The following is a 16308-nucleotide window of genomic DNA, read 5'->3' as shown; positions in this document are numbered from 1 at the left end:
TTTCTCCCTTCACATTTCTCCCTCCCCATCACTCCCTCCCCATCTCTCCCTCCCCAACTCTCCCTCCCCGTCTCTCCCTCCCCATCTCTCCCTCCCCATCTCTCGCTCCACATATCTCCCTCCCCATCTCTCCCTCCCCATCTCTCCCTCCCCATCTCTTCCTCCCCATCTCTCCCTCCCCATCTCTCCCTCCCCATCTCTCCCTCCCCATCTCATCCTCCCCATCTCTCCCTCCCCATCTCTCCCTCCCCATCTCATCCTCCCCATCTCTCCCTCCCCATCTCTCCCTCCCCATCTCTTCCTCCCCATCTCTCCCTCCCCATCTCTCCCTCCCCATCTCATCCTCCCCATCTCTCCCTCCCCATCTCTCCCTCCCCATCTCTCCCTCCCCATCTCTCCCTCCCCATCTCATCCTCCCCATCACTCCCTCCCCATCACTCCCTCCCCATCTCATCCTCCCCATCTCATCCTCCCCATCACTCCCTCCCCATCACTCCCTCCCCATCTCTCCCTCCCCATCTCTCCCTCCCCATCTCTCCCTCCCCATCTCATCCTCCCCATCACTCCCTCCCCATCACTCCCTCCCCATCTCATCCTCCCCATCTCATCCTCCCCATCACTCCCTCCCCATCTCTCCCTCCCCATCTCATCCTCCCCATCTCATCCTCCCCATCTCTCCCTCCCCATCTCATCCTCCCCATCTCATCCTCCCCAATATCTCCCTCCCCATTTCTCCCTTCACATTTCTCCCTCCCCATCTCTCCCTCCCCATCTCTCCCTCCCCATCTCTCCCTCCCCATCTCTCCCTCCCCATCTCTCCCTCCCCATCTCATCCTCCCCATCTCTCCCTCCCCATCTCTCCCTCCCCATCTCTCCCTCCCCATCTCATCCTCCCCATCTCTCCCTCCCCATCTCTCCCTCCCCATCTCATCCTCCCCATCTCTCCCTCCCCATCTCTCCCTCCCCATCTCATCCTCCCCATCTCTCCCTCCCCATCTCTCCCTCCCCATCTCTCCCTCCCCATCTCATCCTCCCCATCTCTCCCTCCCCATCTCTCCCTCCCCATCTCTCCCTCCCCATCTCATCCTCCCCATCACTCCCTCCCCATCACTCCCTCCCCATCTCATCCTCCCCATCTCATCCTCCCCATCACTCCCTCCCCATCACTCCCTCCCCATCTCTCCCTCCCCATCTCTCCCTCCCCATCTCTCCCTCCCCATCTCATCCTCCCCATCACTCCCTCCCCATCTCATCCTCCCCATCACTCCCTCCCCATCACTCCCTCCCCATCTCATCCTCCCCATCTCATCCTCCCCATCACTCCCTCCCCATCTCTCCCTCCCCATCTCATCCTCCCCATCTCATCCTCCCCATCTCTCCCTCCCCATCTCATCCTCCCCATCTCATCCTCCCCAATATCTCCCTCCCCATTTCTCCCTTCACATTTCTCCCTCCCCATCTCTCCCTCCCCATCTCTCCCTCCCCATCTCTCCCTCCCCATCTCTCCCTCCCCATCTCTCCCTCCCCATCTCATCCTCCCCATCTCTCCCTCCCCATCTCTCCCTCCCCATCTCTCCCTCCCCATCTCATCCTCCCCATCTCTCCCTCCCCATCTCTCCCTCCCCATCTCATCCTCCCCATCTCTCCCTCCCCATCTCTCCCTCCCCATCTCATCCTCCCCATCTCTCCCTCCCCATCTCTCCCTCCCCATCTCTCCCTCCCCATCTCTCCCTCCCCATCTCATCCTCCCCATCTCTCCCTCCCCATCTCTCCCTCCCCATCTCTCCCTCCCCATCTCATCCTCCCCATCTCATCCTCCCCATCACTCCCTCCCCATCTCTCCCTCCCCATCACTCCCTCCCCATCTCATCCTCCCCATCTCATCCTCCCCATCACTCCCTCCCCATCACTCCCTCCCCATCTCTCCCTCCCCATCTCTCCCTCCCCATCTCTCCCTCCCCATCTCTTCCTCCCCATCTCATCCTCCCCATCTCATCCTCCCCATCACTCCCTCCCCATCTCATCCTCCCCATCACTCCCTCCCCATCACTCCCTCCCCATCTCATCCTCCCCATCTCATCCTCCCCATCACTCCCTCCCCATCTCTCCCTCCCTATCTCATCCTCCCCATCGCTCCCTCCCCATCTCATCCTCCCCATCTCATCCTCCCCAATATCTCCCTCCCCATTTCTCCCTTCACATTTCTCCCTCCCCATCACTCCCTCCCCATCTCTCCCTCCCCAACTCTCCCTCCCCATCTCATCCTCCCCATCTCTCCCTCCCCATCTCATCCTCCCCATCTCATCCTCCCCATCACTCCCTCCCCATCTCATCCTCCCCATCTCATCCTCCCCAATATCTCCCTCCCCATTTCTCCCTTCACATTTCTCCCTCCCCATCTCTCCCTCCCCATCTCTCCCTCCCCATCTCATCCTCCCCATCTCTCCCTCCCCATCTCTCCCTCCCTATCTCATCCGCCCCATCTCATCCGCCCCATCTCTTCCTCCCCATCTCTCCCTCCCCATCTCTCCCTCCCCATCTCTCCCTCCCCATCTCATCCTCCCCATCTCATCCTCCCCATCTCTCCCTCCCCATCTCATCCTCCCCAATATCTTCCTCCCCATTTCTCCCTTCACATTTCTCCCTCCCCATATCTCCCTCCCCATTTCTCCCTTCACATTTCTCCCTCCCCATCACTCCCTCCCCATCTCTCCCTCCCCAACTCTCCCTCCCCATCTCATCCTCCCCATCTCTCCCTCCCCATCTCATCCTCCCCATCTCATCCTCCCCATCACTCCCTCCCCATCTCATCCTCCCCATCTCATCCTCCCCAATATCTCCCTCCCCATTTCTCCCTTCACATTTCTCCCTCCCCATCTCTCCCTCCCCATCTCTCCCTCCCCAACTCTCCCTCCCCATCTCATCCTCCCCATCTCTCCCTCCCCATCTCTCCCTCCCCATCTCTCCCTCCCCATCTCTCCCTCCCCATCTCTCCCGCCCCATCTCTCACTCCCCATCTCTCCCTCCCCATCTCATCCTCCCCATCTCTCCCTCCCCATCTCTCCCTCCCCATCTCTTCCTCCCCATCTCTTCCTCCCCATCTCTCCCTCCCCATCTCTCCCTCCCCATCTCTCCCTCCCCATCTCTCCTTCCCCATCTCTCCCTCCCCATCTCTCCCTCCCCATCTCTCCCTCCCCATCTCTCCCTCCCCATCTCTCCCTCCCCATCTCATCCTCCCTATCTCATCCTCCCCATCTCATCCTCCCCATCTCATCCTCCCCATCTCTCCCTCCCCATCTCTCCCTCCCCATCTCATCCTCCCCATCTCATCCTCCCCATCTCATCCTCCCCATCTCATCCTCCCCATCTCTCCCTCCCCATCTCATCCTCCCCAATATCTCCCTCCCCATTTCTCCCTTCACATTTCTCCCTCCCCATATCTCCCTCCCTATCTCTCCCATCACTAACATTGAGTGGCTGCTGCCAACATACTGACTCATCTCTAGCCACTTTAATAATACAAAATTGGATGTAATAAATGTATCACTAGTCACTTTAAACAATGCCACTTTATTTAATGTTTACATACCCTACATTCTCATATCATATGTACAGTGCCTTGCGAAGGTATTCGGCCCCCTTGAACTTTGCGACCTTTTGCCACATTTCAGGCTTCAAACATAAAGATATAAAACTGTATTTTTTTGTGAAGAATCAACAACAAGTGGGACACAATCATGAAGTGGAACGACATTTATTGGATATTTCAAACTTTTTTAACAAATCAAAAACTGAAAAATTGGGCGTGCAATATTATTCAGCCCCTTTACTTTCAGTGCAGCAAACTCTCTCCAGAAGTTCAGTGAGGATCTCTGAATGATCCAATGTTGACCTAAATGACTAATGATGATAAATACAATCCACCTCTGTGTAATCAAGTCTCCGTATAAATGCACCTGCACTGTGATAGTCTCAGAGGTCCATTAAAAGCGCAGAGAGCGTCATGAAGAACAAGTAACACACCAGGCAGGTCCGAGATACTGTTGTGAAGAAGTTTAAAGCCGGATTTGGATACAAAAAGATTTCCCAAGCTTTAAACATCCCAAGGAGCACTGTGCAAGCGATAATATTGAAATAGAAGGAGTATCAGACCACTGCAAATCTACCAAGACCTGGCCGTCCCTCTAAACTTTCAGCTCATACAAGGAGAAGACTGATCAGAGATGCAGCCAAGAGGCCCATGATCACTCTGGATGAACTGCAGAGATCTACAGCTGAGGTGGGAGACTCTGTCCATAGGACAACAATCAGTCGTATATTGCACAAATCTGGCCTTTATAGAAGCGGCAAGAAGAAAGCCATTTCTTAAAGATATCCATAAAAAGTGTCGTTTAAAGTTTGCCACAAGCCACCTGGGAGACACACCAAACATGTGGAAGAAGGTGCTCTGGTCAGATGAAACCAAAATTGAACTTTTTGGCAACAATGCAAAACGTTATGTTTGGCGTAAAAGCAACACAGCTCATCACCCTGAACACACCATCCCCACTGTCAAACATGGTGGTGGCAGCATCATGGTTTGGGCCTGCTTTTCTTCAGCAGGGACAGGGAAGATGGTTAAAATTGATGGGAAGATGGATGGAGCCAAATACAGGACCATTCTGGAAGAAAACCTGATGGAGTCTGCAAAAGACCTGAGACTGGGACGGAGATTTGTCTTCCAACAAGACAATGATCCAAAACATAAAGCAAAATCTACAATGGAATGGTTCAAAAATAAACATATCCAGGTGTTAGAATGGCCAAGTCAACGTCCAGACCTGAATCCAATCGAGAATCTGTGGAAAGAACTGAAAACTGCTGTTCACAAATGCTCTCCAACCTCACTGAGCTCGAGCTGTTTTGCAAGGAGGAATGGGAAAAAATGTCAGTCTCTCGATGTGCAAAACTGGTAGAGACATACCCCAAGCGACTTACAGCTGTAATCGCAGCAAAAGGTGGCGCCACAAAGTATTAACTTAAGGGGGCTGAATAATTTTGCACGCCCAATTTTTCAGTTTTTGATTTGTTAAAAAAGTTTGAAATATCCAATAAATGTCGTTCCACTTCATGATTGTGTCCCACTTGTTGTTGATTCTTCACAAAAAAATACAGTTTTATATCTTTATGTTTGAAGCCTGAAATGTGGCAAAAGGTCGCAAAGTTCAAGGGGGCCGAATACTTTCGCAAGGCACTGTATATACTGTACTCTATACCATCTACTGCATCTTGCTTATGCCGTTCGGCCATCACTCATTCATGTATTTATATGTGCATATTCTTATTCATTCCTTTACACTTGTGAGTATAAGGCAGTTGTTGTGAAATTGTTAGATTACTTGTTAGATATTACTGCATGGTCGGAGCTAGAAGCACAAGCATTTCGCTACACTCGCATTAACATCTGCTAACCATGTGTATGTGACCAATAAAATTTGATTTGATTTTGACCAACTGGCACATACCATCCCTCACTCCATACAATTCTCCAACCTCAAATACACCCCTCTCCCAAAGTCCATCATGGTACAGGCGACGTAACGCTTGTGGCTCACCTCCTTCTCCCTCCTTCCAGATGCAACCACTTCAATCACAACCGACTCCAAATTCCTCAGACGCCATTTTAGATGTTATCGGATTCTTCCGCAAAAAAACAAGAACACAAATTGTTGCAATGTCATGCTAATCGCATTGCAGGAAGCTATTTGTGTCGTGATGGGACATTTTGTAATATTATGAGAAATCTTTACCAATCAAAAACTCCCTCATTTGAAAGGGTGTGTCCATCTCTCCCTCCACCAGCTGGTTCTGAAACATGCGAGGGATTTCATGGAGAAAGAGAGTGTCTGAGGAATACCTTTGCTGTGGTGGTGTCTGCTGGGGCCAAGATCTTACATAGTCTTGAGGAATCTGGTGAACTAGAGGTGGACAAGAGCAAATTTGTTTAAAAAGTGGGTGGACTGTAAAAAAAACAAAATGAATGGGAGCTAGGACAGGAAAGAAGGAATATAGGAAAATAATTCAGGAAATGACTAAAGGAAAGGAAGTTAGGGAAGGAGGAAAGAGACATAGGAAAGTAAATAAGTAAGATTAGAAGATGTTTCTGAAGATGTTTATGTTATGGATAATCATAAATTAATTGTGAACAATCAAAAGTACTGTCGCCTCATATGAAACCAGTCGTGTAAAGCACTTAAGTAAAGTTTTGGAGGGTATCTGTACTTTTAGTTATATTTTTGACGACGTTTACTTCACTACATTCAGGGGATAAAGCAACAACAACAAAACAATCCCATGACAGATATTTAAGTCAATCTCAGACCGGCTGTCTGGGGCAAAGTTAACCTTCCCTTTAAGAAAGACAAGACCATCGTGCTTTTAGGGAAAGAGGATATTTTTGTATTAAACTGAGAGTTTGACCAATTCCAGTGCCCTTGCATCATTTTTATGTAGAACGACTGAGAAGCTCAGTTCTGGTGACTTTTAAAAAGGACATTCTACTCCAAAATTAAAAAATAAAATGAGGCTGATACCTTCTAAAATAGTATTTTAATCTCCAGAAATGAGTCTAATAACATATTGGTAAAAATTCTGTTAATATTATCTTAAGATACAGTATAGGACCATGCGTATAAAGTATGCATGGTCTATGTTATCTGATGTCAAAATCAAATTTTATTAGTCACATGTGCCGAATACAACAGGTATTTTTGACCTAACAGTGAAATGCTTACGAGCCCCTAACCAACAATGCAGTTAAATAATGTATAGCGAGTAAAATAACAATAGCGAGACTATATACACATGCTTCTACACCTGCATTGCTTGCTGTTTGGGGTTTTAGGCTGGGTTTCTGTACAGCACTTTGGTACAGTATATCAGCTAATGTAAGAAAGGCTATATAAATACATTTGATTTGATTTGGTAACGATACAGAGTCAATGAGCGGGGCACCGGTTAGTTGAGGTAATATGTACATGTATGTAGAGTTATTAAAGTGACTATGCATAGATGATAACAACAGAGATTAGCAGCGGTGTAAAAGGGGGATGGGGTGGGGGAAATGCAAATAGTCTGGGTAGCCAGTTGATTAGGTGTTCAGGAGTCTTATGGCTTGGGGGTAGGGCCTTCCTCTGACACCGCCTGGTATGGAGGTCCTGGATGGCAGAGATCTTGGCCTCAGTGATGTACTGGGCCGTTTGCACTACCCTCCTTGCGGTCAGACGCCGAGTAGTTGCCTAACCAGGCAGTGATGCAACCGGTCAGGATGCTCTCGATGGTGCAGCTGTTTAACCTTTTAAATGAGCTCTAACCTTTAGGTCAGTGTGAATGTTGCCTGTAATCCATGGCTTCTGGTTGGGATATGTACGTACGGTCACTGTGGGGATGACGTCATCGATGCACTTATTGATGAAGCCAATGACTGATGAGGTGTACTCCTCAATGCCATTGGAGGAATCCTAATTTGCAAATAAATTCATTAAAAATCCTACAATGTGATTTTCTGGATTTTTTTCTCTCTCATTTTGTCTGTCATAGTTGACGTTTACCTATGATGAAAATGACAGGCCTCCCTCATCTTTTTAAGTGGGAGAACTTGCACAGTTGGTGGCTGACTAAATATTTTTTTGCCCCACTGTAACTGGGACCCCCCTCTTGCTTTTTAAAATGTTAAAACAAAGACCAAAACTGCTTTCAAAATACAGTCTGTTGCATCCTAAGATGCTGGGTTCTTTTACCTGAAGACTCCGAAGCTTACTTATAAGTAAAGAACAGATTGATTCAATGTTCTCCTTAACACATTAGAGTCGACTCATCTCTACAGTGTCTTCAGCCCAACTCCCACAATACATCATTGAACTTTGACCTCCTATTGCATCTCCCAATCCAATCACTTCAATGCAAGAACGGAAACCCCATTGTCATTTGTTAATTCTAATAACTCAACCCCCTCCATACAAATCCCGTTGGCTATTTGCAACCATTTTACATATAAACTAATTAACACATAGTACATGTTTCAATACATCACACAGGACATTTGACAAAACTGCTTTCAACAGTGTTTTCCCCCTCGATTGCATTAAGAATTGTTGTGCATTGACTGCTTGCCACAATACCTTTCCATCCTTTTGGCTCTCGCAACTTTGAATGCTCCTCGAGAGGCATATTTGTCTTGCGACACACGACAACAAGCCGACGAGGTATAAAGATAAACTATTCTACTGTGGAGTTTTTAATGAAAACTGGGAAGTTACCTCATTGAGTGATAAAGTCGAGGCTTTGAATGACTTTTCTAAGCAGCTACAGTAAACTAAGCACCACCGTTTTGAGTTGAGCGTTGCAGTGGTGCGCATGTTAAGACTCATTTAATTCCCTTCATCTGAACATCGGAGTGTCATCAACATCGCTTGGGGTTTGTTTGTGTTGTGGCCATCCCGTTTCATTTTCACTGTTGGGCCATATACCCCAAGCCATACTCGGCGCAGCAGTAGGCTATGAACACTGCATAGGCACAACATCTGTCCAGTAGTTAACGACACTGGCGAATGAATGGTGGTGTGTATGTGGCCCAGAATAAAGTGTTATCTGGGTTGGTTTCAGCTGCACAACACGGTTTACACACCAACCTACACACACACACAGCAGTAGCAGTACATAAAGGACTCTCTCTTGCAGACCACAGACTGTCCCTGACATGTGACAAGTTAAGGAAGTAAGGAGATGGAATAGAAGAAAGGATTGAAACTAAACATGCCTTGTCTGGGCCTGGTTCCAAACCCACTCTGTCTAACTAATGAAACTAAACATGCCTTGGCTGGGCCTGGTTCCAACCCCACTCTGTCTAACTAATGAAACTAAACATGCCTTGACCGGGCCTGGTTCCAAACCCACTCTGTCTAACTAATGAAACTAAACATGCCTTGTCTGGGCCTGGTTCCAAAACGACTCTGTCTAACTAATGAAACTAAACATGCCTTGTCTGGGCCTGGTTCCAAACCGACACACAGAAGTAACCTAACTTAGTACATGACCAAATTTCAGAGTTCCCGAGAGATTTGTCAATGCGTTGGGACACTTGTTCATGATGTCATCATTACTGATTTTCTTTTTTAATTTTCTTTTTTTACGATTGACTCTGAATTCTCCTTATTGTCCAAATTCAACATTCACGTGTATTTCCATTGCTGGAATGGATTTAGATGTTTGGGTAAATTGTTCTCTGATACATGTAACTAGACATTGTGTTATTATGTCGCGCAGACCAAGGCCTGTGAAGCCTCTGATTTTTGAATTTCTAACGTTGTTTAGATGTAATCATACAGGGTTTCTCTGCAGGGTTGTCATGGTACGACAAGTACTTTTGATACCCGATTTCATGTCGACATTGGCACAAGTCTCGCCCTGGACATTACAGAAACACAACGCACGCACGCACACACACACATACACACACACACGTGCACGCTTATAAAAGTGCAGAGGAATCTTCAACAGACTGGATTTGGACAGCCTCTCTCAGTGTGTGTCATAAATAGAGATTAAATATAGAATATGTACGTCTACAGTGAGTCAAAGGGAATAAACAGCAATGCTATATGAGGAATAAATATATAATCCAATTGTATTATTTTCCCAAAAAGAAGTGAGTCCGATTTGTCTCTAATCAATGTTTATTGCATTTTTTTTGAAACGTACCCAGACTGGTTCATTAATCAGTATTGTACTGAGTGCTTTGTGAGAGCTTTTCGTCAATACTGACATAGTTAGATAGAAAACAGTGGCCGTTGATGATAGCATTTGACTCTATTCTAGTCCATGTCTGATACGAATCAAATCACGTTTATATATATAAAGCCATTTTTTTGTTTTTTTTACATCAGCTGATATCTCAAAGTGCTGTACAGAAACCCAGCCTAAAACCCCAAACAGCAAGCGATGCAGGTGTAGAAGCACGGTGGCTAGGAAAAACTCCCTAGAAAGGCCAAAACCCAGGAAGAAACCTAGAGAGGAACCAGGCTATGTGGGGTTGACAGTCCTCTTCTGTAAGTAAGTACCAGACCAGGAATATTGGGAATTTACATCCGACCAAATCAAATCAAATTTATTTATATAGCCCTTCGTACATCAGCTGATATCTCAAAGTGCTGTACAGAAACCCAGCCTAAAACCCCAAACAGCAAGCAATGCAGGTGTAGAAGCACGGTGGCTAGGAAAAACTTCTAGACACCTAGAAAGTAACCAGTCTCTGAGGGGTGACCAGTCTTCTTCTGGCTGTGCCGGGGTGGAGAGTTTAAGAGTACATGGTCATTAAGGCCATAATGTTCTTCAAGATTTTCCACAACTAAGACGAATCCAATGTGAACAACACAGAATGAAACACATGAATGTCAATATTCCTATGTGTTATATATTAATATAGATCTTTACTGCTTTGTCCTCTTCATATAGATATTTCGTTGTGCTGTAGATCGGGAGATAGAAGACCTGTCATGGTCTTAGATATCAGATACGTGTTCATGAAATGTCTCTGAGTAGGAGTCCTGATCTAGGATCAGGCCATTCCTGGCAATGTATTCTAGAAACAAATGTACTAACAGTTTTTCTCGATTGCTAAAACACAATTTCTGAAACCTTGCTCCATTTCCTGCAAACATTAAACACAAAACCTCATCTTCAAGCACTATTTACATAACCTCTGACTCCTCTCGCAAAATGAAACGTTCGCCTCAAAACAGTTTTTACCTTTGTTCAAAATCAAACACTGATCTCGAATCATAAACAAAGTGATCAAAATGATATACACTCTCAAGCGGTCAGTAAACAATACACCGAAAAATAGAAAACACATCGTTCAAAACATACAATTCTCAGGGAGAAGTACATTTTTAATCTAAAAAATATTCAAATTTTTCCGTCATTGTCTTTTGATGAACGAAAACATGTTCTATCATAGCAGCTCAAAATTGATCAGAAATTACTACTCTGCTTTGCTCTTTGCAATTTTGTTTTTTGTTCTTCCTCCTCCTTGTACCCCTATTTTTACAGTACTGTACCCTGCATCTCACAAACTTGTCCTTTGTCTCTGTGATACTGTCATTCTTGTTCTTTGTTGATATGAGCCTGCAACCAGTCAAAATCTATTGAGCAGTCAGTACTGTTAACAAATGGAAAGCACAATGTTCAGGGCCATACAATTTGTCCATTGTACAGTATACAGCCTACAATGCACTGTACTACAGTATACAACACTAAAAGGGACAAAAATCAAAGGAGTAAACATGTGATCAATGTGCTTCTTCTTGTCTTTGGGCTGGGTCAGGCCAGAGCACTTCGTCGACATCACAAGCAATATTGTCCCTCCTGAGGCAACGGGGGAAGAAGCCTCTTGTGTAAGTCGTACAGAGACAGTGCTATACTGTAGAGTACATTTTACATTACATTTAAGTCATTTAGCAGACGCTCTTATCCAGAGCGACTTACAAATTGGTGAATTCACCTTCTGACATCCAGTGGAACAGCCACTTTACAATAGTGCATCTAAATCATTAAGGGGGGTGGTGAGAAGGATTACTTATCCTATCCTAGGTATTCCTTGAAGAGGTGGGGTTTCAGGTGTCTCCGGAAGGTGGTGATTGACTCCGCTGTCCTGGCGTCGTGAGGGAGTTTGTTCCACCATTGGGGGGCCAGAGCAGCGAACAGTTTTGACTGGGCTGAGCGGGAACTGTACTTCCTCAATGGTAGGGAGGCGAGCAGGCCAGAGGTGGATGAACGCAGTGCCCTTGCTTGGGTGTAGGGCCTGATCAGAGCCTGGAGGTACTGCGGTGCCGTTCCCCTCACAGCTCCGTAGGCAAGCACCAATTAGGCTTCTGATTCACATACATTGTATGTACTGAAGAGTAATGTCATTCACATATAGTATGTGTTAGTACTGTAGACAATCTGGATTAGAGTAAATGTTTCTGAATGTACACTTACTTGCACATACTGAGCTCTCAGTTCTTTCACCCTTGGTGAGTTGCGCTCAAAAGGTTCTGTTTACTTGTTTCATTCACATCCTGTTACGATGGAGGACACGGTCAATAGTGGAAATGATCACACTGTCGATTCCCTGGAAGTGTGTGTTGTCTTGTATCACTCGTTCCTGGATTTCTCTGAGTCGTATTGCATTATCTTGAAGGACCAGGCCAACTATAACGGCCTCTTGCTCCCGAGTGAATATAGCTGTCCTTCCACCTGCATGTGGCATCCTTGCAATTCTCCAAAAAGTAGTTGTGCAGTTACAAAACATATTCATGTGGTACAATACATACAGAGATTAACTTTATTGAAACAGCCTCATATAGTGTAGTACAGTAAATGTGCAATAACAACAATACAGTAGTATACTGTACCTGGTCTCTTCTCTGAATGTCCTTACTATGGTGGACACAGAGAATCGGCTCAAATTGGGTTGCACTCTAAGTCCTGCTTCCCTCATTGTCAGTCCATGGACAAGAACATGGTCTATAACTGTTGCTCGAATTTCATTTACATTTACATTTAAGTCATTTAGCAGACGCTCTTATCCAGAGCGACTTACAAATTGGTGAATTCACCTTCTGACATCCAGTGGAACAGCCACTTTACAATAGTGCATCTAAATCATTTAGGGGGGTGAGAAGGATTACTTATGCTATCCTAGGTATTCCTTGAAGAGGTGGGGTTTCAGGTGTCTCCGGAAGGTGGTGATTGACTCCGCTGTCCTGGCGTCGTGAGGGAGTTTGTTCCACCATTGGGGGGCCAGAGCAGCGAACAGTTTTGACTGGGCTGAGCGGGAACTGTACTTCCTCAATGGTAGGGAGGCGAGCAGGCCAGAGGTGGATGAACGCAGTGCCCTTGCTTGGGTGTAGGGCCTGATCAGAGCCTGGAGGTACTGCGGTGCCGTTCCCCTCACAGCTCCGTAGGCAAGCACCATGGTCTTGTAGCGGATGCGAGCTTCAACTGGAAGCCAGTGGAGAGAGCGGAGCAGCGGGGTGACGTTCATCAGATATTTCCACTCTTTGTCTTCCTCTTCGTCCTCCTCTTCCTCTTTCTTGCCCTCCTCCTCCTCCTCATCGCCCACGTCGCATACACACTCGTCCTCCTCTTCCTTTCCCTCCTCTTCCTCCTCATCGCCCACGTCGCATACACACTCGTCCTCCTCTTCCTTTCCCTCCTCTTCCTCCTCATCACCCACGTCGCATACACACTCATCCTCATCCTCTCACATTGTTTCGTCTATCCATTCTCAGACTTTCTCCTTCCCACTTTCAACAACCTGTTTGCTCTCTGAACTGGCTTATATCGGTTGTGTCGCATCATTTGAACCAGGTTAAATCAATTTTGAGTGTCTTCTCTATTTGTATTTGATTGTTGCCACTTGTGTTTACCAGTATGGAAGACATGTGCATTAGAGTGCAGAATGTGTTTTGAGAATGAGAATGTGTTTAGAGTTTTGCTGAAAAGTCTAAGTGAGATCTGCTAATGGTGTTTTACCATGTGAAATGGTTTAAGGTATTGACAACAGACTGTGTTTTACCATGTGAAATGGTTTAAGGTATTGACAACAGACCGTGTTTTACCATGTGAAATGGTTTAAGGTATTGACAACAGACTGTGTTGTACCATGTGAAATGGTTTAAGGTATTGACAACAGACTGTGTTTTACCATGTGAAATGGTTTAAGGTATTGACAACAGACTGTGTTTTACCATGTGAAATGGTTTAAGGTATTGACAACAGACTGTGTTTTACCATGTGAAATGGTTTAAGGTATTGACAACAGACTGTGTTTTACCATGTGAAATGGTTTAAGGTATTGACAACAGCTCCACCAACTCCACCTCGATCCACCGCCCACTTCCAGGGTTTCCGAGTCTCCGGAGCCCAGGATCAACAACCCGCCGTGTTACTCTGGGGAGCCCACTGAGTGCCGCTCATTCCTCACTCAGTGTGATGTGGTGTTCTCTCTCCAGCCCAACACTTACTCCAGGAGCGCAGCCCGCATCGCCTACGTCATTTCTCTCCTTACCGGACGGGCGCGTGAGTGGGGCACGGCAGTCTGGGAGGCGAGGGCTGAGTGTATTAACCAGTATCAGGACTTTAAGGAGGAGATGATACGGGTTTTTGACCGTTCTGTTTTTGGCGAGGAGGCTTCCAGGGCCCTGTCTTCCCTATGTCAGGGGAATAGATCCATAACGGATTATTCTATTGAGTTTCGCACTCTCGCTGCCTCTAGTGACTGGAACGAGCCGGCTTTGCTCGCTCGTTTTCTGGAGGGTCTCCACGTCGAGGTTAAGGATGAGATCCTCTCCCGGGAGGTTCCTTCCAGTCTGGACTCCTTAATAGCTCTCGCTATTCGCATAGAGCGACGGTTTGATCTTCGTCGCCGAGCTCGTGGAAAGGAGCTCACGTTCTCCGTTGCTCCCCTCTCCACATCACTGCCACCTGCCGCATCACTGCCACCCTCCTCCGCCGGCTCGGATGCTGAGCCTATGCAGCTGGGGGTATTCGCATCTCGGCCAAGGAGAGGGAACGGAGAATCACCAATCGCCTCTGTCTCTACTGCGGCTCCGCTGGTCATTTTGTCACCTCATGTCCAGTAAAAGCCAGAGCTCATCAGTAAGAGGAGGGCTACTGGTGAGCGCAACTACTCAGGCCTCTCCTTCTGGATCACGCACTACCTTTCCGGTCCATCTCCGCTGGCCCGGTTCATCTGCTTCCTGCAGTGCCTTGATAGACTCTGGGGCGGAGGGCTGTTTTATGGACGAGACCTGGGCTCGGGAACATGACATTCCTCTCAGACAGTTAGGGGAGCCCAGGGCCTTGTTCGCTTTAGATGGTAGTTCTCTCCCCAAGATTCAGCGTGAGACGCTGCCTTTAACCCTCACTGTCTCTGGTAATCATAGCGAAACCATTTCTTTTTTAATTTTTCGTTCACCTTTTACACCTGTTGTTTTGGGTCATCCCTGGCTAGTGCGCCATAACCCTTCTATTAATTGGTCTAGTAATACTATCCTATCCTGGAATGTTTCTTGTCATGTAACCTGTTTAATGTCTGCTATCCCTCCTGTTTCCTCTGTCTCTTCTTCACAGGAGGAGCCTGGCGATTTGACAGGGGTGCCGGAGGAGTATCACGATCTGCGCACGGTGTTCAGTCGTTCCAAGGCCACTTCTCTCCCTCCACACCGGTCGTATGACTGTAGTATTGATCTCCTTCCGGGAACTACTCCCCCCGGGGTAGATTATACTCTCTGTCGGCTCCCGAACGTAAGGCTCTCGAGGATTATTTGTCGGTTTCGCTCGACGCCGGTACCATAGTCTCCTCCTCCTCCCCCGCCGGAGCGGGGTTTTTTTTTGTTCAGAAGAAGGACGGGTCCCTGCGCCCATGCGTGGATTATCGAGGGCTGAATGACATAACAGTTAAGAATCGTTATCCGCTTCCTCTTATGTCTTCAGCCTTCGAGATCCTGCAGGGAGCCAGGTTTTTCACCAAATTGGACCTTCGTAACGCCTACCATCTCGTGCGCATCAGGGAGGGGGACGAGTGGAAGACGGCGTTTAACACTCCGTTAGGGCACTTTGAATACCGGGTTCTTCCTTTCGGCCTCGTTAACGCTCCAGCTGTCTTTCAGGCACTAGTTAACGACGTCCTGAGAGACATGCTGAACATTTTTGTTTTCGTTTACATGGACGATATCCTGATTTTTTTCACCGTCTCTCTCGATTCATGTTCAGCACGTGCGACGCGTCCTCCAGCGCCTTTTGGAGAACTGTCTTTATGTGAAGGCTGAGAAGTGCACTTTTCATGCCGCCTCTGTCCCTTTTCTCGGTTCCGTTATTTCCGCTGAGGGCATTAAGATGGATCCCGCTAAGGTCCAGGCTGTCATTGATTGGCCCGTTCCTAAGTCACGCGTCGAGCTGCAGCGCTTTCTGGGCTTCGCTAATTTCTACCGTCGTTTCATCCGTAATTTCGGTCAGGTGGCAGCTCCTCTCACAGCCCTTACTTCTGTTAAGACGTGCTTTAAGTGGTCCGTTTCCGCCCAGGGAGCTTTTGATCTTCTTAAGAATCGTTTTACATCCGCACCTATTCTTGTTACACCTGACATCTCTAGTCAGTTTGTTGTTGAGGTTGACGCGTCAGAGGTGGGCGTGGGAGCCATTCTTTCTCAGCGCTCTCTCTCTGACGGCAAGGTCCATCCTTGCGCGTTTTTCTCTCATCGCTTATCGCCGTCAGAACGTAACTAT

At 47.2% G+C, this 16308-nt stretch overlaps 1 protein-coding gene across 2 annotated transcripts in view; it reads left to right on the top strand.

Annotated features, from left to right (window-relative positions):
• Positions 1–16308, top strand: part of LOC135517127 (guanine nucleotide exchange factor VAV3-like) — a 229299-nt gene that overhangs the window by 13623 nt on the left and 199368 nt on the right. The window lies entirely within an intron of this gene.

Source organism: Oncorhynchus masou, chromosome 28, assembly GCF_036934945.1.
Source record: "Oncorhynchus masou masou isolate Uvic2021 chromosome 28, UVic_Omas_1.1, whole genome shotgun sequence".
Taxonomy (NCBI): domain Eukaryota; kingdom Metazoa; phylum Chordata; class Actinopteri; order Salmoniformes; family Salmonidae; genus Oncorhynchus; species Oncorhynchus masou.
Note: the sequence above shows the minus strand (reverse complement) of the source record. Positions and strands in the feature narration are given on the sequence as shown.